This window comes from Bubalus bubalis, chromosome 20 (genome assembly GCF_019923935.1).
Source record: "Bubalus bubalis isolate 160015118507 breed Murrah chromosome 20, NDDB_SH_1, whole genome shotgun sequence".
Lineage (NCBI taxonomy): Eukaryota > Metazoa > Chordata > Mammalia > Artiodactyla > Bovidae > Bubalus > Bubalus bubalis.
In genome coordinates this window covers 45,023,932-45,048,086 of record NC_059176.1, presented here as the reverse complement: position 1 = coordinate 45,048,086, position 24,155 = coordinate 45,023,932, and the positions used below count along the sequence as shown (strand labels likewise).

Sequence of the window (24,155 nt, the reverse complement as noted above, 5' to 3'; positions counted from 1 at the left end):
GTGAACTCTACTGAACAATTGGTAACAACCTATATGAGAAAGAAAATGAAAAAATAGATATATGTCTATGTAAAATCGAATCAAATTCCTGTACACCTAAAACCAAAACAATGGAAATCAACTCTAACCCACTATAAAATCAAAATTAAATTACAAATTAAATTACCTGAGCTTGGTGAAGGGGAAACCAGACAGTGGTGACCTATGAATTAGACATGTGATGGACTGGAAGAAACACAAGCTGGAATCAAGATTGCCGGGAGAAATATCAATAACCTCAGATATGCAGATCACACAACCCTTATGGCAGAAAGTGAAGAGGAACTCAAAAGCCTCTTGATGAAAGTGAAAGTGGAGAGTGAAAAAGTTGGCTTAAAGCTCAACATTCAGAAAATGAAGATCATGGCATCTGGTCCCATCACTTCATGGGAAATAGATGGGGAAACAGTGGAAAGTGTCCGACTTTATTTTTCTGGGCTCCAAAATCACTGCAGATGGTGATTGTAACCATGAAATTAACAGACGCTTACTCCCTGGAAGGAAAGTTATGACCAACCTAGATAGCATATTCAAAAGCAGAGACATTACTTTGTCAACAAAGGTCCGTCTAGTCAAGGCTATGGTTTTTCCTGTGGTCATGTGTGGATGTGAGAGTTGGACTGTGAAGAAGGCTGAGTGCCAAAGAATTGATGCTTTTGAACTGTGGTGTTGGAGAAGACTCTTGAGAGTCCCTTGGACTGCAAGGAGATCCAACCAGTCCATTCTGAAGGAGATCAGCTCTGGGATTTCTTTGGAAGGAATAATGCTAAAGCTGAAACTCCAGTAGTTTGGCCACCTCATGTGAAGAGTTGACTCATTGGAAAAGACTCTGATGCTGGGAGGGACTGGGGGCAAGAGGAGAAGGGGACGACAGAGGATAAGATGGCTGGATGGCATCACTGACTCAATGGATGTGAGTCTAAGTGAACTCCGGGAGTTGGTGATGGACAGGGAGGCCTGGCGTGCTGTGATTCATGGGGTTGCAAAGCGTCGGACACGACTGAGCGACTGATCTGATCTGATGCTACGATATTAATGCGATACCTCTAAAGGTTTTCATTCTCCAGAACACAGAGCAGCAACCCACTCAAAGGTGCCTGACCTCATGTGAATGCGACAAGGTGAAGAGAAGAAAAGGGACCACAGGTTAATCAGGGCAACACTCTCAATTCAGATGTTGGCTATCTCAGAGAGAACAAGACACACTGCAGGTAAAGAGCAGATATGGGGTTTCCAGGTAAAGATTCCTGACCCTTGTGGATGGGGTGAGACCCACACAATCCCAAGTCCCAGCACCAGGGGTCGCATGACCCTTGGTTAGGACCCCAGGTCTCTGCTGCTTGGGCCCCTAAAGCGAAAACAAGTGGGTTCCTGTAACCTCCTGGGATGGTGGAAAGAAGTGTAGGGTCGGTTTCCTCTCCCCACACTTGTTCCAGAGAAGTCCTCGTCTCCTCCCTTTGGGTCTGTGTGATATTAACTGTTTTTACAGCTGTCTTGATAATGTTGAACACACTACCTTGGTTCTGGCAGGCTCGGTCCTTTCTTGTCCCACTGAGGTGTTGAGAAAACACTCCAGACGCAGGGCTGGGAGATGAGGGGGAGGTCTGGTCTCTGCTGAGGAGGGACGTCAACTGGAAGGAGATCACAGCAGCAACCTCACCTGCTGCCCATTGGCTTTTTGCCTGATCCATGTGCCCTGCAATCAACTCACCAGGTGAACCTGCCTCCCTTCCAGCAATGATCCTGCTGCTGAATTGGAATAATTACCAGGTAGAGACACCTGAGGAGTCTTCAGGAGCCCCAGGGAGGGTGAACCTCGTGGGGGTAAAAAGGCAGACAGGCACAGGCCTGTATAAAGTGAATACTGTAAAGCGTGAATTCCTAAACACAAGAGAACCTCTCATGTATTCTTCCCTTTTTCTTAGCTTTGTGTGTGTGTCGTCTCCCTGTACACATGCTGCTGACCCATGCAGATGGGGTGAGACTCACACAGTCCCCAGAACCCCCACCTGGGGTCACACATCCCCTCAGTCAGGACAAGGAGACCATCGCTGTGGTCAGTGGACCCCCCAGTGTGTAAACAAGCCAGCTCCCTGAGTCTTCCGGGGACCCTGGAAAGAAGTGTAGGGTCCATCTCCTCTCCCCTCAATTGTCCCTGAGAAGTCAGGCCCCTCCTGTTTTCATTTTGGTTCTGTGTAATTTTTTGCTGGTTTGAAAGCTCATGCTAGAGGTGAACACATTACCTCGGCTCTGGCAGGCTCTGTCTTTCTTGTCCCACGGAGGATGTGTTTACAAGAGAGCCAGGCTGAAAGACGAGGGGCAGTTCTGTTCTCTTTGGAAGACAGAGTCGACTGGAAGTTCACAGAAGCAAGCTTACCTGCTGCCCATTGACTTTTTGCCCGATCCCTGTGTCCTGGAATCAATTCACCAGGTGAACCTGCCTCCCTGCTCAACCTGAATGTGCTGGAAAATTGGAACAATTACCAGGTAGCCCATCTGAGGGGTCTCCAGGAGCCCCAGGGAAGGTGAATCTGGCAGGGGACAGACTAGGAGCCCAACCACAGCACTGACCCCCAGGAGGGCCAGGGAAGCCCACGCAGAGGACAGCACGGTTCCCAGAGAAGCCTGCCCAGCCCCAGAGCCCAGACATCTGAGCACTGATGCTCAGACGCAGGCATGGAGTTTCCCAGACAGAGGCCAGGCCAGGCCTGCACCCGGGTCTCCATGTCCCAGTGCAGAGAGTACAAGGTCAGGTCTAAATGTTCTCATTGTAGAAAGCACACGGTCTCATCTAAACATAATCAGTGCAAATAGGATTTGGAGTCTAAATCTACCATGTAGACAGAACTTGGTCAGGTTCAAACTATTCTAGTCTAGTTTGGTCTCCCAGGAGGCACAGGTCACACACATGCAGGGTCTCTCACCGTTGGATGTTGGACGGGGGCTCACCCTCGTGTGGGAACTAGGACGTACATTTCTTGAAGAAGAAATCATCACTCAGCTCCACACTTCACCCACATCAGGAAACTGAAAGGATCTGTGTCATTAAACTTTCAACAGACAAAACAACGTTACCAATTTCTGTGGTCACATGATGGTCAGAATCCTGGGGAGATCCAGGAACTTCTTAAGAGTGCAGCCCAGTGTCATGTAGAGACAGACAGCAAGTGGCCTGATTCCAGCATCCCAGGCTTCCAGCAGGAGGTGGCCACACTGGAAGCCTTTTGAAAAAGTACATTCTTTATCAGAATAAAAATATACCGTTTTAATTCCAAGCATCCTAGTTATTTGCAAACCTAAAATATTCTTAAAAGCTTCAAACCATGATTTTAGTTTCCATTGGTTCCTTTGGCTCAGATTTTCTAGGTAGAAGCAAGCCATTATTTCAAATTATTTTCTTCTAATTCTGTTATTTGTTATTATATGAATGAAGGATCACACTTGAAAATAAAATTCCTGCAAAAGATTAGTGACTCAAAGAGCACATGAGCTGCAGGTAATTTGTCTTCCAAAAGTTGCATTTTTCTCCATGAAGAAAACAGAAAACATAGGCCCACTGATTTTTTTTGCTTCTCCGTTCAAACTGAGCTAGAATTAAATTGATATTCGTATCAACAAGTGACAGTTTTTGAGGTTTGAAATGTCACACCAGAGAAACAGGACCTGGAGAAAAGGGAATGTTCCTAAGCTGCTGGAGAGAAACCACATCCTAAAAATAAGGCTAAAATTCAAATTGGATTTAATTATGACAGTATGTGGTTACATGGAGTATGAACCAAGAGTCTAAATATAGCAGACAATATATGAAAACAAATTTGACATCTCAGATGTAAGAGTAAGGTTTCTTGTGAGATCTGTAGCTGGTATGCACATACTTCATGTATCTTTTCAAATTATAGCTTCGAATGGATGTATGGCTGGGGATGGGATTGCTGGATCATATGCTATTTTTGTGTGCGTGTGTGAAACTGCCACACTGTTCTCTACAGCGACTGCACCAATTTACATTCCCAGCAACAGTGCAGGAGGGCTCCCTTTCTCCACACCCTCTGCAACACTTGCTATTTGGACATTTTTAAATGATGGCCTTTCTGACCCGTTTGAGGTGGTATCTCACTGAAGTTTTGATTTGCATTTCTCTGACAATTAACAATGAGGCGCATTCAGGATGAATCTTGAATTTTCAGATGTGTAAAATAAATTAGGTTTGACATCTCAACTTGACAATTTTTTCACAGATAAGAATTTATGAAATATTTAGTTATTTCCTTTCTTCTTAGTCTAATTATAGGGACATGCATTATCATGTTAATCAAGGCGATGGGCTCAGTTTTGCATCTTTGAGCTGTTTTAAAGATGTGCACTGCTTCCTTCAAAGGGAAGGCTTGTGGTGGGACCAAGTTCCACCACCCAATACAAGCTGTTCCTTGAGCGAATACAGTTACTACCGAGGGGGCACATGGTGAGACCACCATGTCTATTGACCCTTCCCACATCTCAGGCCTCAGTGTGACCATTCCATTTGAGGTTTAACAGTTTGCTCTGGTGATACAGCTTAACCTCTTTCTGTATGACTAGGTGAGTTGTTAAGGACTTTTTAGGACTGTACTGGAGCTTCCGAGGGTGGTAAAGAACTGCCTGCCAGTGCAGGAGACAAAAGACTCTGGTTTGAACCCTGGGTCAGGAATATCCCTTGGAGGAGGGCACGGCAACCTATTCCAGTATTCTTGCCTGGACAATCCCATGGACAGAGTAGCCTGGTGGGCTATGTTTCATAGCGTCAGAGAGTCGGACGTGACTGAAGGACTTAGCACGCAGACACACTCACCCTCAGGAAAGGCCCTGCAGCAGACACTGCAGAAATAAACTGCAAACACAGCCAATTTTCAAGAAGCCAATGGCAAAAGGTAAACTTCCCTCACACCCTTAAGGAAAAAAAACCCAAACTGCCACAGGACAATATGCCCAGCATCCCTAATTATTACAGGAGAAATGCCAATCAAAATGACAACAAGAAATCAAATCCAACCTATCAGAATGGCCATCCTCACAAGTCTGCAACAATACATGTGGGGGAGAGCTGGGTAGTGATGGAACCTACCCGACACTATCAGTGGGAATGGAGATTGCCAACAGCCCTAGAAAGTGCAGCCTCCACATGCTAGAAAAAGATCTTCAGAAAAACTAAGCCTAGAATCTGACATACCCCCATGTGGGCTTATATCTAAAAAACCACCATTCAACAAGACACGTGCACCCCAACGTTCACTGCAGCCCTACTTCCAACAGCAAAACACGGACCCAGGAAAATGTCCACTGACTGATTAAAGCTTAAAGATGCAGTACATGGATAAAATGGACTATGAAAAACTGCCACTGAAATTATGAAACTATGCTCCTGGGATGGACTATTGCCACAGGGATGGACCTTGAAGAATTTTATACGAACCAAGTCAACCAGTCAAGGAAAGACAATAGTATCCTATCTCCCTTCTGTGCTAAATGAGAAAGAGAGTTGCAAAGGAACTAATTTACAACACAAAAAGAGACTCTGAGAACTCAAACACAAAGACCCCCTCTGCAAAAAAGAGTGAAGGCCAGGGATGAATTAGAAATTTGGGACTAACATATATACAGGAAGGACTTCCCTGGTGGCTCAGACGGTAAAGCCTCTGTCTACAATGAGGGAGACCTGGGTTCGAGCCCTGGATTGGGACGATCCCCTGGAGAAGGAAATGGCAATCCACTCCAGTACTATTGCCTGGAAAATCCCATGGACAGAGGAGCCTGGTAGGCTACAGTCTATGGGGTTGCAAAGAGTCGGACATGACTGAGCGACTTCACTTATATACAGGATATGTACCTTTAATAGATAATCCATAAGGACTATCTCCTACCTTCCCTCCTTCCTTCCACATATACAAAGAAATCCGTGTCTCTAACTTATATACAGAAATCTGTAATAGAAAATCCACAAGGATTATTTTCTTTCTTCCTCATATACACAGAAACCAGTATCTCCAATAAATAATCCATAAGGAGTATCTCCTCCCTCCCACATAAACACAAAATCAGCATCTCTAACATATACACAGAAATCTATATCCGTAATAGACAATTTACAAGGATTATCCCCTTCCTTCATTCTTGCCACATTTGCTCAGAAATGTGTATATCTAACAGATACTCCACAAACACCTGATGGTCAGCACAGGGAACTTTGCTTGAAATTCTGCAATAACCTCTAGCGTAAAACAACCCAAAAAAGAACAGATATGCTGTATATACTCACATGTCATAATAGAATCAGGTGGTTGAATACTGATGACAAGCAAAAATGGCAAATCAACTATATTCCCATATAGTATTATCATTAGATTAAAGAAAAGGAAAGAAAATCAATGCCTAGTTAATTTCCTCCCACCTCCCTGACTTGTGCTGCTATCCCATCCGTGAAGTCTGAGCAGCCTTGGAACCTTGACTGCCCTGGAGTGGTGTCAGATAGCTGGTCAGGGTGTCCTTAACTGAATACTGTCTGGTTTGCTCTGACTGGGACCAGAGTCCCTAGTACACCCAAAGTACGGTCGACCATCTGGCCTCAAACCCTGGAAAAGTAACCTAGACTCCAGGTCTATTGGTCCTGTGGTCCCCAGTTCAAGCCTCCTTCCTGAGAGTGCAGTCTCCTAGGCAGCTACCTCAGCAGGGAGGTGGTGCCCCAGGTAAGCATGAGTCTAGAGGGAAGGGGTGAAGATTCAGGGGGAAGAAGTAGTGAGACACAGGCCCTTGGGTGTTCATGCGCTTCACTTCACTTCAGTCGCTCAGTCGTGTCCGACTTTTTGCGACCCCATGAACCGCAGCACGCCAGGCCTCCCTGTCCATCACCAACTCCCGGAGTCAGGGACATTCCACTCTAATTCACCGTCCAGGAAGCCCTCTTTCCCTAAGACTGGTTGCACATGGAACCAGAGTTGGACATGAAGAAGTACTGCCACCTTGTGGACACTTTCTACAACTACAACTTGACCACTGGCACCTCCAATTCACAAGACGCAAGGGGCTGTTAATGATAGCTGCTGCCAGAAAAGGTCCTATGGTAGGTATTGCAGACATAAATTCCAAACACAACTGACTTTCAAGAAGCCAATTGTTACAGGTAAATTTTCCTCACACCCATTAAATAAAAAAAAGGAAAAAACACCAAATGGCCACGGGACAAGATACTCAACATCCCTATTTATTACAGGAGGAATACCAATCAAAATGACAACAAGCAGTCAAATTCCATCTTAAAGAATGGTTATCCTAACTGTATGCAAACTGTAAATGAGGGAGAGAGCTGAGAGATGATAGAATCCCCCTTCACGCTGCATGGGAGTGGATATTGGCAATAGGCTCTAGAAAGGACAGCCTCCACAGGCAACAATGAAAAATTTCAAGAAAGCTAAGCCTAGGACCTTAATATCCACACCTTGGCCTATATTACAAAATCCATCATTCAAATGACACATGCACCCCAACATTCACTGCAGGGCTACTTCCAATAGCCAAGACACAAACCAAAGAAACGTTCCATCAACAGATTAAATCTTGAAGAAATATGGTACATATATACAGTGGGCTATTACTCAGATTTGAAAAAACCCCATGAAATTATCCCAGCGGTTCCCACAAGGAGGAACCTTGGAGGATCATAAACTAAGAAAGTCAACAACAGAGGAAGAAAATAGCAGATGCTGTCCCTTATAGGCAAAAAAAAAAAAAAAAGAGAGAGAGAGAGAGAGATCCACAGGAAGTATTTTACAATATAAAAAGAGACTCTGAGATTCAAACACAAAGAATTAAAAAAAAAAAAAAAGGCCAAGGATGAATCAGGAGGTCAGTACTAACATACAGACAGAAATCTGTAGTTGTAATAGATAATCTGGAAAGATTATCTCCTTCCTTCTTTCCTTCTACATAGGCACTAAATTCTGTATCTCTAACATACCCACACAGGGAGGCCTGGCGTGCTTCAGTTCATGGGGTCGCAAAGAGTCGGACACGACTGGGCGACTGAACTGAACTGAACATACCCACAGAAATATGTACTGTACTAGGTAATCTACAAGGTTTATATCCTGCCTTCTTTCCATCCTACCATACACATATAGGCAGAAACATTTATATCTAACATATACATAGAAATCTGTAGCTGTAATAGATAATCCACAAGGACTCTTTCCTTCCTTGTTTCCTTACACATGTACAAAACATCTATGCCTCTAATAAATGTCCCACAGGGATCTGATGTTCAGCACTGAGAACTTTACTCGACCTTGTTCAATAACCTCTATGGCAAAAGAATCCAAAAAAGTACAAATATGCTGTATGTATATGTCATAACTGAATCAGTCCGTTGTACACTAAGGACAAGCACAAAAGGCAAATCAACTATACTTCAAAATAACATCGGCATGAGAGTAAAGAAAACAACAGGAATGAAAAGCTAAGTCTAGTTTACGCCCACTGACCTCCATAATTTGGGATAGTATCCGATCCCTGGAATCTGGGTGGTGTTGAGTCCCATGGCTGGACTGGGGCCAGCAGAGTGCCCTTCATGAGACATCTTTTAAACCTGTTTTGCCTGGTTTTCCCTGGCTGTGACCAGAATCCAGACTGCACCCAAAAGATGGTGGCCTGACCCTCAGGCCTAGGGGACCAAGGTGAAGTCACCAAGTATTCAGGTCCCCTGGTGCTGGCACCCCCAGAAGAAGCCTCCTTCCTGAGAGCGCAGACTCCTTGGCCCCGCAGCAGGGAGTCATGCCCCAGGCTGGGATGAGTCTGGAGGGGGTGGGTGGAGCTTTTGGGGAAGAAATAGTGAGACTTAGGCCCTTGGGAGTTTGCTCAGGCACAGCCCACTCTAATTCAGAGCCCAGGAAGCTGTCTCTCCGCAAGGCTCTGGTTGCGTGTGGAATCCCAGTTGAGCACAAATAAGTGCTGCCTCCTTGTGGACAGTTCCTATAATTACATGTTGGCCATGACTGCTTCCAAGCACCTCCAATTCACAAGACCTGTGGGGCTCTCAATGACAGATGCCCTCAGGAAAAGCCCTGCGGCCAGTATTGTAGAAATAAATTCCAAACACAACTGACTGTCAAGAACAGATAAAATGTGCCTCACACCCTTTAAGGAAAAAAATATAAAATAAAAGACCCAAATCGTCCAGGACAAGATGCTCAACCTATGATTACCATAGGAATCCCAATCATAAATGACAACAAATGATCAATTACCATCTGACAGAATGGCCACCCTGACTGTATGCAAACAGTAAATGGGGGAGAGAGCCGGGAGATGATGGAACACCCTGATACGTTCCGCAGGAATGGAACATATCAGGGTTCCATTGGAACCCTGGAACTGTTGCCAATGGAACTGGCAACAGCCCCTAGAAAAGACAGCCTCCACAAGCAACAATGAAAAATTTCAAAAGCACTAAGTCTAGGATTTCAATACCCACACTTGAGCCTATATTACAAAAAAAACCATCATTCAAATGACACATGCACCCCAACGTTTACTGCAGTACTACTTCCAATAGCCAAGACAGACCAAAGAAACATTCCACTGAAAGATTAAATCTTAAAGAAATGTGGTACATATATACCTTAGGCTCTTCCTCAGACATGAAAAACTGTCATGAAATTATGAAATTATGCCACCGATCCAAACAAAGTTGGATGTTAGAGGATCATATATTTAGTGTACTCAGCAACATAGAAAAAACATAGCAGATGACGTCCCTTCTCCACAAAAATAAGACATACAGGGGAAGCAATTTACCACACAACAGGAGACCCTAAGATTCAAACACAAAGCTTTTGGGGGGGAAAAAAAAGGGAAGGGCCAGGTAAGTACTAATGTGTACACAGAAGTCAGTATCTGTAATATACAATCCACAAGAGTTCTCTTTCCTTCCTTCCTTCCACATGTGCACTGAAACTTATCTATAACATACCCACAGAAATCTTTACTAGGTAATTCACAAGGATTATCTCCTGTCTTCCTCCTTTTTCTTTCTTCTTTCCCTCCAAGCACATATACAAAGAAATACTTATCTCTAACATATACATAGAAATCTGTAGCTGTAATAGATAATCCAAAAGGACTATCTCCTTCGTTTCTTGCATATATACAAAATAAATCTGTATCTCTAATAAATACTCCACAAAGATTTGGCCACTGAGAAATTTACTCCACCTTGTTCAATAACTTCTATGGCAAAAAAAAAATGTTAAGTACAAATATGCTACATGTATATGTCATAACTAGTCCATTGTACACAGCAGACAAGCACAAAACTGCAAATCAACTGTACTTCAACATACCATTGGCTTGAGATTAAAGGAAAGAAAAGTAATGCCTAGTTTATTCCCTCCAACCTCCCTGACTTGGGATGCTATCTGACCCCTGGAACCTGAAGTAGGCTTGAGTCCCAGAGCTGGACTAGGGTGCGGCTGACACAGTCAGGCAGGGTGCCCTGCATTGAGACCTCTCTTAAACCTCTCTGTCTGCTTTTCTCTGGCTGGGACCAGAATCCCTAGTGCACCCCAACGATGGTGGCCTGATCCTCTGGTCTCAAGGGCCAAGGTAAAGTCACCAAGTATCCGGGGCCCTGGTGCTGGGAGTCCAGCTGAAGCCTCCTTCCTGAGAGTGCAGCCTCCTAGGCACCTCAGCAGGGAGCGGTGCCCCAGGTAGACACGAGTCTGGAGGGGAGAAGTAAAGCTTTAGGGGGAAGAAGTAGTGACATTTAAGCCCTTGGGTGTTTGCTCAGGCACATTCCACTCTAATTCACAGCCCAGGAAGCCAACTACTCCTAAAACGCTCGTTGTTTCTACCTGAGTTGTGTATGAAGAAGTGCTGCCTCCTTGTGGTCATTTCCTGTAACTGCAACTTGACCGCTGGTGCAGACTGGCATCTCCACTCCAATTCACAAGACCTGGAGGGCTGTTAACGACAACTGCCCTCAGGAAAAGTCCTGCAGCAAGTTTTGTAGAAATAAATTCCAGAAATAGCCAACTTTCAAGAAGCCAACGGCAACAGGTAAATTTTCCTCACATCCTTTAAGGGAAAAAAAATGCAAATGGCCACAGTACAAGTTGCTCAGCATCCATAATTATTACAGGAGAAATGCCAATCAAAATAACTAGAAGAAATCATACCCCCTCTAACAGAATCGCTATCCAGTCTGCAAACAGTTAATGGGGGAGCGAGCCGGGAGATGATGGATTACCCCTACAGGCTTCTGTGGGAATAGACATTGGAAACAGCCCCTTGAAGGGACAGCCTCCACAGGCCAGAACAAAAAATTTCAAGAGAGTTAAACCTAAGATTTTAACACCAACACCTGGCCTATATTATGAAAAAACATCATTCAAAATGACACACATACGTACCCCAACCTTCACTGCAGTGCTACTTCCAATACTCAAGATACAGACCCAAGAAGTCCATCAACAGATTAAATCTTAAAGAAATGTGATACATATATACAATGGACTATTACTCAGACATAAAAAACCACTGAAATTATAAAATTATGCCAATTTTTCCCACAAGGATGGACCTTCAAGGATCATACGCTAAGTGAAGTCAGCAGCAGCAAAGAAAATAGCCGGTGATGGGGAGGTAATTTACAGCACAAAGAGAGACTCTGAGATTCAAATACAAATGTATATCTGATTTAGATAATCCACAAGGATTATCTCCTGACTTCCTTCCACGCACAGAGTCACAGAAATATTTTTCTCTAATACCATGGAAATCTGTCGCTGTAATAGATATTCCACAAGGACCTGATGTTCAGCAGGGAGAACTTTACTCAACCTTGTTCAATATACTATGTCAAAAGAGTAAAAAAGAGTACAAGTGTGCCTTAAGTATATTTCATAACTTAATCAGTTGGCTGGACACGGAGAAGCACAAAACTGAAAGTTGGCTATACTTCAAAAGAGCATTGGCACGAGATTAAAGAAAAGAAAGGGAAAGAAAAGTAATGGCTATTTTATTCCCTCCGACCTCCCTGACTTGGGTTGCTCTCCCATTCCTGGAGCCTGAGCAGGCTTGTGTCTGATGTCTGAACTGGGCTGGGGTCCAAGCACCCAGTTATGACAATGAAAATTTTAATAGAGATGGGTAACCATATGATTTTCGCCCCACGAGGTACAATAGCCAACACAGGGAGGCAAGCTAATTATGAATGGAAACAGAGGATGGGGCACATGTACATAATGCAGTATTTCCAACTATGAATAAGTAAGAAATAATGCCAAGTCCAGCTTCAGGAAAGAAAGAAGAGATAATTATCCCAAGTGAAGTAAGGGAGACAAGGACAGGCAAGTATCCTATGATATCACTTCCAGGTATAAACTAAAGATGGATACAAATGAGCTTATTGCCTGAGACACAGCCTCGCAGACTTAGAAAGGAAACTTCTGGTCAGCAAGATATAAAGATGTGGAGCATGGAGAAATGAGCTGCTTCAGACTAATATATGCACACTACTATTGATAAAATAAGTGACCAGGACCCACTGTGTAACACAAGGAAACTTACTCCATGCTCTGCAATAACCTATAAAGAAAACATCCCAACAAATCATATCTACATCTATGTGGAAGTGGAACAAGTTGTAGTAGAAGGAAACGGAAAAAACAAACCACCCACAAGATTGTAATTCACTGTATACTCAGTTCAAACGATGGGATGAAAACAGAAAGAACAAAAAAGACATTCTGACTCTGTTCTTCTCAGGACATACTGAGCTGGGCTGGTGTCACATCCCTGGAGCCTGGCTGGTTTGGTTCCCAAGGCTGGAGCATCCTGGGGCTGAGAAAGTTGGGAGCACGTAGCTGGCAGTGTGCCTCCAAAAAGGACCTTCTTAAAAGGACCTAGTTGGGGGCCATCTGGAGAGCCCCCAACCTCCAGGTACATTCGGGATAAATTAAGAGACTTGAATTAACATATACACATTAATATATATCAAAGAGTTGATAAAAAGTACCTACTGAATAGCATAGAGAAGTTTATTGAACACACTGTAATCACCCATATGCAGAAAAGGCTAGGCTGAATAAATGTCTATGTATAGCTAAATCGAGTTTCTATACACCTGAAACATACACAATATCAGAAAGCCATTCTGTTCCAATAGGAAATAACAAGGAAATTACATGGGGTGAGGGGAAGAGTGTGGCATGAAGAAGTGCTGCCACCATGTGGCCATTTTCGGTAACAACACTATGAAGAGGTATGAAGAGTTGTTCAAGTCAAAGTCGCTCAGTCCGTCTTTGCAACCCCACAGACTATACAGTCCATGGAATTCTCCAGGCCAGAATACTGGAGTGGATTGCCTTTCCCTTCTCCAAGGGATCTTCCCAACCCAGGCATCGAACCCAGGTGTCCCACACTGCAGGCGAATTCTTTACCCAGCTGGGCCACAAGGGAAGCCCAAGACTACTGTAGTGGGTGGCCTATCCCTTCCAGCAAATCTTCCCAACCCAGGAAATCAAACCCGGGTCTCCTGCATAGCAGGCGGATTCTTTACCAACTGAGCTATGAGGGAAGCCCATGAAGAGTTGTGCTGCTGCTGCTGCTAAGTCGCTTCAGTCGTGTCCGACTCTGTGCAACTCCATAGGCGGCAGCCCACCAGGCTCCCCCGTCCCTGGGATTCTCCAGGCAAGAACACTGGAGTGGGTTGCCATTTCCTTCTCCAATGCATGAAAGTGAAAAGTGAAAGTGAAGTCGCTCAGTCGTGTCCGACTCTTAGCGACCCCATGGACTGCAGCCTACCAGGCTCCTCCGTCCATGGGATTTTCCAGGCAAGAGTACTGGAGTGGCTTGCCATTTCCTTCTCCATTAGAGTTGTGCTGCTGGGCACTTAATATTCACAAGGATCCAGGTGGGTAGTAAAAAACAGTTGCCCTCAGGAAATGTCCTAGGGGTTATCATTGAAAAAAAAATCCAAAACAAGGCAGGTGTTAAAAAAGCCTATTTTAAGATGTAAGTTTAACTCACACCCTTTAAAAAAAAATCTTACGAAACAATGTCAACATCGCTAAACATTAAAGAAAAGCAAATATAAACTACACCCAGATATCACATCACACTGGTCAGAATAACTATTGCCAAAATCTGCACAAATGAGAAGTGCTAGAGAGGGTGTGGAGACAAAGGGAACACTCTTCCACCTGTGCTTGAGATGTAGATTGGTTAATAGCCATTAAGCCATTAAGAAGGCTCTGTGAGGGTTCCTTCAACCATGGGAAGGAGAATGAAATTAGAAAACTCCTTAACACTCTACACAAAATAAACCCCCAATAGTATAAATACCTAAATGCAAAGACAGATACTATGAAATTATTGAGGAAAAAATATAAACAGAATATGATTTGACATACATGCAGCAAACTCTTTGTGGCTCTACCTCTTAAAATAGTGGAAAATAAAACACAAATCAGAAAATGGGACCAAATTAACCATAAAAGCATTTGTGTACCAAAAACACACTAAACGAGAGAGAAGGACAACCCTCAAAATAGGAAGAAATATTTGGAAAGAAAGATACCCACAAGGGATTCCTCTCTAAAGCACAGAAACAGCTCGAGCAACTCAATATCAAAAATAAGTACAATCCAAGAAAGAAATGGACTAAAGATCAAAAAGGATATTTATCCAAGGAAGGCCTACAGATTGCACTTGGGCACATGAAAATGTGCTCAGTGTCACTAATTATTAGAAAAATGCAAATCAAAGTCCAGTGAGCTAAACACTCACATTGGTCAGAACGGCCATCTCAAACCATCTTAAGGAATAAAGGCTGGGCCTTCGCTGGTGGTCCAGTGAATGAGCCTGCCGATGCTGGGGACACGAACTGGATCCCTGGTCTGGGAAGATTCCACATACATGGGGCAAGTAACCCCGTGTGCCACAACTGTTGAGCCTGTGCCCTAGAGCCCTTGAACCGCAACTACTGACCCCCTGCGATGCAACTCCTGAAGCTGGGAGCTCTAGAGCCCACGTTCTGCAGTGAGAAGCCTGCCCAGTGAAACTAGAGAGTAGCCCCGCTTGCTGCAGACAGAGAAAGCCTGAGCTCAGCAACCAAAGAGAAATGAGCAAAATTTTTTAAAAAAGAATGAATGCTAGAAAAGATGTGGAAACAAGAGAACCCCCCTGCACTGTTGATCACAATGTACCTAGGTACATACAGTAGGGGTAACATATGAAGTTTCATTTAAAAAATAACATAGAAGTCCTTTCAGTACAGTTCAGTTCAGTTGCTCAGTCGTGTCCGACTCCTTGCGACCCCATGAATCCCAGCATGCCAGGCCTCCCTGTCCATCACCAACTCCCAGAGTTCACTCAGACTCACGTCCATCGAGTCAGTGATGCCATCCAGCCATCTCATCCTCTGTCGTCCCCTTCTTCTCCTGCCCCCAATCCCTCCCAGCATCAGAGTCTTTTCCAATGAGTCAACTCTTCGCATGAGGTGGCCAAAGTACTGGAGTTTCAGCTTTAGCATCATTCCTTCCAAAGAAATCCCAGGGCTGATCTCCTTCAGAATGCACTGGTTGGATCTCCTTGCAGTCCAGGGGACTCTCAAGAGTCTTCTCCAACACCACAGCTCAAAAGCATCAGTTCTTCGGTGCTCAGCCTTCTTCACAGTCCAACTCTCACATCCATACATGACCACTGGAAAAACCATAGCCTTGACTAGATGGACCTTTAGGACCCAGCAATCCCATGCCTGGACATACTTCTGGAGTAATTCCCAAATCTGAAAGACAGGGGCACCCCTGCAATCTTGGCCCCACAAGGTACAATAGCCAAGTCTGGGAAGCAAGCTAATTGTAGAAAATACAGATGAATGGATACAGTTGGGGTACATTTACAAAATGCAGTATTTCTCAACCATAAAGAAGTAGGAAATAATGCCAAGTCCAGCCATAGAAAAGTAAAGGAGAAGTAAAGGAGACAGGGAGAAGCAGTATCATAGGATATCACTTCTAGGGGTAATCTAAAAATGGATACAAATGAACTTCTTTCCCAAAGAGACACAACTTCTCAGACTTTGGAAAGAAACTTCTAGTAAGCAAGAAAGAATGATGTGGGTCAGGGAGAAATGAGTTGCTTCAGATCAACATATGCACACTGCTATTTGTAAAATAAGTAACCATGACCCACTGTGTAACACAAGGAAACTTATGCAACTCTGTAATAACCCACATGGGAAAATACTCCCCCCAAAAAAAACAACATATATACATCTATGGAGAACTGGATCAAGTTGCATTAGATTGAAAAAGAAAAAACAAAGGTCCCACAAGAATGTAACTCACCAATATAATGCAAGTCAAATTATAGGATAAAAACATTTTTAAAAAATGTCTACTCCCCTCAGGCCATAATGACATGGACTGGTGTCACATCCCTGGAGCCTAATTGCCTCGGGTTCCTGGGCTGGAGTGTCCTGGGGCTGAGGGAACTGGAAGCATGTAGCAGGCAGTGTGCCTACAAAATGGACCTGGAGTGCCTCTTGCCCCTTGCAGAGACGCCAACCTCCAGATATAGGCCAGATAAATTAAGAGTTTGGAATTAACATGCACATGTTGATACATATAAAGAAGATGATCCACAGCAACTACTAAAATGTAAAGGGAGGTTTATTGAACAAACTGCAATCACCTAAATGCGAAAAGAACCCAAAAGATAATACATAAATGTCTATGTATAACTGAATCGAGATCCTGTACACCTGAAACAAACAAAAGATCAGAAATCCACTTTATTCCAATGTAAAGTAACAAGGAAATTATAGGAAAAAAATAAAATGAAGTGTGCGGTATGAAGAAGTGCTGCCACCTTGTGGCCATTGTCTGTAACAACACCATGAACAACTGTGCGGCTGGATATTTAATATTCACAAGAATGCAGGGGCTGGAAGCATAAAACATATGCCCTCGAAGATGTCTTAGGAGTGGTCATTGAAAAAGAATTAAAAATGAGCCAGGCATTTATGAAGCCATTTTCAAGGGTAAGTTTAATTCACACTCTTTAAAAAATCACAAGGAAAGATGTCAACATCATAGAAGTAACCTTAGGACCCAGCAAGCCAATACCTGGGAAAAAATTCAGAGAAAATCTAAAATTTAAAAGACAAGGGTAACCCTAGCTCTTGGTCCCACTAGCCAAGACAAAGAAGCAAGCTAATTGAAGTAGTGGAGGAGGAAAGGCTCCATCTTGAAAGCAGGACTCCATCTCTGGCCGGACTGTGGACTCTGAGCGATACGCCCAGTAGCTATGGAAACGACATACCAACTGGAAAACCAGGCCCCAGGAAGGAAGAGCCCCAGGGCTCTCCATCGCCTAAAAGAATACACTAATTATCTGTGTAACCTAATGGAATCATACATTCTATTATGCTTATTGGTATGACCACAAGCCTATTGATAATTGTCCACTGTTAACTACCTAGGCTTAAGGCTTATGAATCACGGTTAACTTTGACTGTATCTTTCTTTTCCTTTGTTCAGACTAGTTTCAGGGTATTTTGGGGAGGTGGATTTGGGTACGTATGCTTAGGGTATACAAGGTTTTCACAAAAACTGGTCTGGGTCCTTGGCTAAGAGGAGACTCTGCCTTGGGCCAGCCGGTGTAATAAACTGCACTCCGCTATCTGCACTGTCCTTCTGAGTGAGTTTGTTTCCCGGAATGCGTGGCTACAGCAGTAGGGCAGATGAAAGGATACAGAAGATGGGGAATTCTGCAACTATCTTCCAACATAAAATAACAGGAAATTAAGGGGGAAAAAAGAAGAGTGAGGCATAAAGAAGTGCTGCTCCTCTGTGGCCTTTTTCTGTAACAAACCATGGAAAGCAGTGGTGCTTGGCATTTAATGTTTACAAGGATCAAGGGGGCTGTAAGTAAAAAAAAAACACATGTCCTCAAGGAATGTCCTAGGAGTTAGGACAATTCTTTTTCATCGAAAAAGAATTCAAAACAAGGCAGGAGTTTAAGTGGTCAATTTCGGGTGGTGGTTTAACTCACACCCTTTTAAAAAATCACATGAAAAGATGTCAGGTCACTAAATATTAGAAAAATGCAAATCAAAATTATAATGAGGTATTTCTTCACATGGTTCACAATCATTATTGTCCAAAAGTCAACAAACAATAAATGCTAGAGAAAGTGTGGGGGAAAGGGAACCATCCTACACTTTTCATGAAAAGGTAAATTAGTAAAAGCAACTGTGGAGAATGGTGTGCAGGTTTTATAAGAAGCGATAGTGAGAATGCAGCTACAATACTCCCTGATGCACACACAAAAGTAAACTCCAAATAGATTAAAGACCTAAAGAAAAAGATGGATACAGTGAAACTCTTGAGGAAAAGAGCAGAACACATTTTGACATAAAACGCAGCAAGTCCTTTTTTGACCCACCTCTTAGAATCATGAAAAGTAAAACCAAAATAAATAAATGGGACCTAATTCTCCTTAAAAGTATTGGCACAACAGAGGAAACCAGAAACACAACAGACAGACAAACTTCATAATGGAAATAATATTTGCAAACAAAGACACGAACAAAGAATTTACCTACAAGACGTACAACCAATTGATGCACCTCAACATCAATGAACAAACCCAATGAAATAGGGGCACAAGATTTAAGTGGACATTTTCCCAAAGAAAACATAGAGGTGGCCTGAAGCACATGAAAAGATGCTCAGCATCCATAAGTATTAGAGAACTGTCGATCAGAGGTACAATGTGGTATCACCTCACAAGGGTCAGAATGGTCAGCATCAAAAAATCTACAACAATAAATGCTGGAAAGGGTATGGAAGAAAAAGAACCCTCCTCCCTGTTGGTGGGAATGAAAGCCAGTAAATCCACGAAGGAGAAAAGAAGAAAGGTTCATTAAAAACTAAGGAGAGAAGTACCACAGGACCCAGCAATCCATTCCTGGGCATAGATTCAGAGAAAACCATTATTTTAAAAGACAGCTGCATGCGACATTCATGGCAGCACCATGTGCAACAGCCAAGACATGGAAGCAACCTAAGTGGATAAGGACAGACGAATGGGTAAACAAGATGGGGTACCTGCACACAGCGCGTTATTACTCAGCCATAAAAGCCTCCAGCCTGTCCCACCTCCATGGCATGTCCAAAAACAAGGAAGGAAGTACAGACGATCATACTAAGTGACGTGAGGCAAAGACAAATATCATATATCATCACTCAGTGCTGAATTCTAACAATGGATACAAATGAATTTCTTTAACAAACAGAAACGCCTCACAACATAGCAAAGCACCTTATAGTTACCAAAAGGGAAAGGGGGTGGGCAGAGAGAAATGAGCTGGTGGAGATGAACATACACACATACACACACTGCTGCTGCTAAGTCGCTTCAGTCGTGAACGACTCTGTGCGACCCCATAGACGGCAGCCCACCAGGCTTCCCCGTCCCTGGGATTCTCCAGGCAAGAACACTGGAGTGGGTTGCCATTTCTTTCTCCAATGCGTGAAAGTGAAAAGTGAAAGTGATGTCGCTCAGTCGTGTCCGACCCTCAGTGACCCTGTGGACTGCAGCCTACCAGGCTCCTCCGTCCATGGGATTTTCCAAGCAAGAGTACTAGAGTGGGCTGCCATTGCCTTCTCCACATACACACACTACTCTTTATAAATAATCAACGAGGACCCCTACTCAACACTGCATAATAAACCATGTGGGAAGAGAACCCGGAAAAGCACATGTGCCCACCTATGCACAAGTGAATCATGTTGTTGTCCACCTAAAACAAAAATAAACAGACCCTACAACGTCCATCTAGTCAAGGCTATGGTTTTTCCTGTGGTCATGTATGGGTTTGAGAGTTGGACTGTGAAGAAGGCTGAGCGCAGAAGAATGGATGCTTTTGAACTGTGGTGTTGAAGACTCTTGGGAGTCCCTTGGACTGCAAGGAGATCCAACCAGTCCATTCTGAAGGAGATCAGCCCTGGGATTTCTTTGGAAGGAATGATGCTAAAGCTGAAACTCCGGTACTTTGGCCACCTCATGCGAAGAGCTGACTCATTGGAAAAGACTCTGATGCTGGGAGGGATTGGGGGCAGGAGGAGAAGAGGACGACAGAGGATGAGATGGCCGGATGGCATCACCGACTCGATGGACGTGAGTCTGAGTGAACTCCGGGAGTTGGTGATGGACAAGGAGGCCTGGCGTGCTGCGATTCATGGGGTCGCAAAGAGTCGGACACGACTGAGCGACTGAACTGAACTGACAATACTGTAAGTCACCTACGTACCAATACAATATACGAATTACAAAGAGTGAATGCCAACTCTATTCCCCTCGAGCCTCGCTGACCTGGGCTGCTGCCGCATCCCTGAAGCCCGGGTAGGCTTGTCCCAAGGATGGACTGTCACGGGGCTGACGGAGCTGGGGAGAGTGTGCCAGCCAATGAGCCCTGCCCCATGGACCTGGCATGCCTGCTCCCCTCTACAAGGGCCCACAACCTCCAGATGCAGTGAAACTACTCCTACTGCACCCAAAGGATGTGGAGCCTCTGGGCTGGAAGAGTTTTGAGAAGACATGGGTTCCATGTCTCCTGGTGTTGGGGTTCCCACCTCCAGCCTCCTTCCTTAGAGTCACCCCACCTATGGACAAAAGCACCCTCCCTAGAGTGGTGTTGCAGCAACTGGGATGTGTCCAGGGGACAGGGATAAGGAAGGACGAAGGAATGGGACACAAGCCTTGGATGTTTCTTTTGGCACTTTCCACCCTAACTGACAATCTAGGAACAGGACTTTCCCCAAGGCTCTGGTTCCCTCAGTGAACAGAGTTGGGCATAAAGACATGCTGCCACCTTGTGGCCATTTCTCTTAACAACAACTTTGAAACCATTGTTCACGGGGACTTAATATTCAAAAGGTCTGCGGGACTATAAGTATAAGACACCCCTGTCAAGAAATGTCCTAGGCAAGGCCATAGGAAAATATCCAAAATACTGAAGGCACTCAAGAAGCAAGTTTCAGTAAGTCTAACTGACACTATTAAAAAAACACACACACATGAAAAGATGTCAACATCACCAAATGTGAGAGAAATGCAAATCAAAACTTCAATGAGGTATCACCTCACACAAGTCAGAATGTCCATAAGCAGAAACTCTACAAACAATAAACGCTGGGTGTAGAGGGTGTAGAGCAAAGGGAACCCTCCCACACAGATCGAGGGATTGGAAATTGGAAGCAGCCACTGTGGAGGACATTGGGCAGATTCCTTTGCAATGAAAATGAGAATGCAATTAGATGGCTCCCTAACATACACAAAAATAAACTGCAAATAGATTATATGTCTAAATAAAAGGACAGATACTATGAAACTTTTAAGGAAAAAAGCAGAATACACTTTGACATAAAATGCAGCAAGTTTTTTTTTTTCATCTACCTCTTAGAATCAGGAAAAATAAACAAAAATAAACAAATGGGACCTAATAAATGTTAAAAGCATTTGCACAGCACACGATACCACCAGTGATAGAAAAAGACAATCCTCAGAATGGAAAAAATTCTAGCAAACGAAGATCAGTCAGTTCAGTCACTCAGTCGTGTCCAGCTCTTTGCGACCCCATGGACTGCAGCATGCCAGGCTTCCCTGTCCTTCACCAACTCCTGGAGCTTGCTCAAACTCATATCCATTGAGCCGGTGATGCTATCCAATCACCTCATCCTCTGTCATCCCCTTCTACTCCTGCCTTCAATCTTTACCAGTATCAGGGTTTTTTCCAATGAGTCAGTTCTTTGCATCAGGTGGCCAAAGTATTGGAGTTTCAGCTTCAGCATCAGTCCTTCCAATGAATATTCAGGACTGATTTTCTTTAGGATGGACTGGTTGGATCTCCTTGCAGTCTAAGACTCTTCTCCAACACCACAGTTCAAAAGCATCAATTCTTCAGCCCTCAGCTTTCTTTACAGTCCAACTCTCACATCCATACATGACTACCATAGCTTTGACTAGACAGACCTTTGCTAGCAAATTAATGTCTCTGCTTTTTAATACTCTGTCTAGGTTGGTCATAGCTTTTCTTCCAAGGAGCAAGCATCTTTTAATTTCATGGCTGCAGTCACCATCTGCAGTGATTTTGGAGCCCCCAAAAATAAAGTCTGTCACCGTTTCCATTGTTTCCCCATCTATTTGCCACAAAGTGATGGAACTGGATGCCATGATCTTAGTTTTCTGAATATTGAGTTTTAAGCCAACTTTTTCACTCTCCTCTTTCATCAAGAGGCTCTTTAGTTCTACTTTGATTTCTGCCATAAGGGTGGTGCCATCTGCATATCTGAGGTTATTGATATTTCTCCCAGCAATCTTGATTCCAGCTTGTGCTTCATCCAGCCCAGCATTTCACATGATGTACTCTGCACAGAAGTTAAATAAGCAGGGTGACAATATAAAGCCTTGACGTACTCCTTTTCTGATTTGGAACCAGTCTGTAGTTCCATGTCCAGTTCTAACTGTTGCTTCTTGACCTGCATACAGATTTCTCAGGAGGCAGGCAAAGCGGTCTGGTATTCCCATCTCTTTAAGAATTTTCCAAAGTTTGTTGTGACCCACACAGTCAAAGGCTTTGGCATAGTCAATGAAGCAGAAGTAAATGTTTTTCTGCAAACGAAGATACCCACAGGGAATTTATCTCCAATACATACAAAGAACTTGTACATCACAGTGTCAAAAACCAAACAATCCAATAAAAAATTGCCAAAGATCTAAATGCACATTTCTCCAAAGAAGACACAGAGATGGCCGTAAAGCACAAGAAAAAATGCTCAGCCTCACTAGTTCTTAGAGAAAGGCAATTCAGTTGTCCAATGAGGTATCACTTCACATCAATCAGAACAACCATCTCAAAAAATCTACAATAAAATTTGCAGATGGCGTGGAGAGAAGAAAACCCTCCCAATGTGGCAGGGAAATGTAAGTGGGTACATCCACTAGGGAGAACCTTATGGAGGTTCTTTAAAAAACAAAACATAGAAGTATGAAGTGACCCAGCAATCCCATGCCTAGATGTAGATCTGGAGAAAACCAAAATTTTTAAAAATAACTGCAACCGAATGATCATGGCAGCACTAGGTACATTAACCAAGACAGGGAAGCAACTTAAGTGTGGAAGGACAGATGGATGGGTGCAGAAAGTGTGGAAGGACAGATGGATGGGTGCAGAAAGTGTGGAAGGACAGATGGATGGGTGCAGAAAGTGTGGAAGGACAGATGGATGGGTGCAGAAAGTGTGGAAGGACAGATGGATGGGTGCAGAAAGTGTGGAAGGACAGATGGATGGGTGCAGAAGACGGGGTGCATATACACAATGTGATATTACTCAGAAGTTAATAGGATGAAATAATGCCACTTTAGGGAAGAACACTTGAGGTGATCATACTAAGTGAAGTGAGTGAAACAGGAAAGACAGTCATCGTAGGATATAATTTTGGGGGGATAAAAATGAACTTTTTATAAAAGAGAAACAGCCTCACAGACTTAGAAAAGAATCTCACGGGTACCAAAAAAGAAAGTTGAGAGGAGGCAGGGAGCAATTAGCTGGCTCAGATTAATAGACACACCATGAAGCAGGTGCTGAGGATCTCTTAATAGTCAGAAGTCCAACAGGGCTGTAAATGACTCCTGACTCAAGAAATGTCCTGCGGTAAATCATTGGAGAGGAATTCCAAACAGAGCCACCTTTCAAGAAGCCAGTTTCAAGAGGTAAACTGTACTCATCAGGTGTGAAATAACACAAGCACATGGAAAGATACTCCACACCAACAATTATCAGATCAATGCCAATCAAAACTGCAGTGAGGTATCACCACACACTGGTCACAACGGCCATCACTGAAAAGCTCTACAAAGAATAAATAGTGCAGAGCATGTACAGAAAAGGGAATCCTCCTGCCGTCTTGGTGGGAATGTAAATGGTGAACCACTGTGGAGAACAGCATGGGGGTTCCCAGAAACACTAAACAGAGCGCTATCATATGACCCTGCAATCCCACTCCAAGGCTTAGATCTGC

General features: G+C 43.8%; 1 long non-coding RNA gene across 1 annotated transcript in view; it reads right to left on the bottom strand.

Moving 5' to 3' along the window:
- Window positions 1–24,155, bottom strand: part of LOC112580873 — a 33,859-nt gene that overhangs the window by 7,142 nt on the left and 2,562 nt on the right. The window contains exons 4-6 of the long non-coding RNA XR_006546816.2: window positions 3,115–3,260; window positions 2,283–2,390; window positions 1,556–1,670 (exon numbers count right to left, since the gene is read on the bottom strand). This is a non-coding gene — a long non-coding RNA (uncharacterized LOC112580873). The remainder of the gene's footprint in view (window positions 1–1,555; window positions 1,671–2,282; window positions 2,391–3,114; window positions 3,261–24,155) is intronic.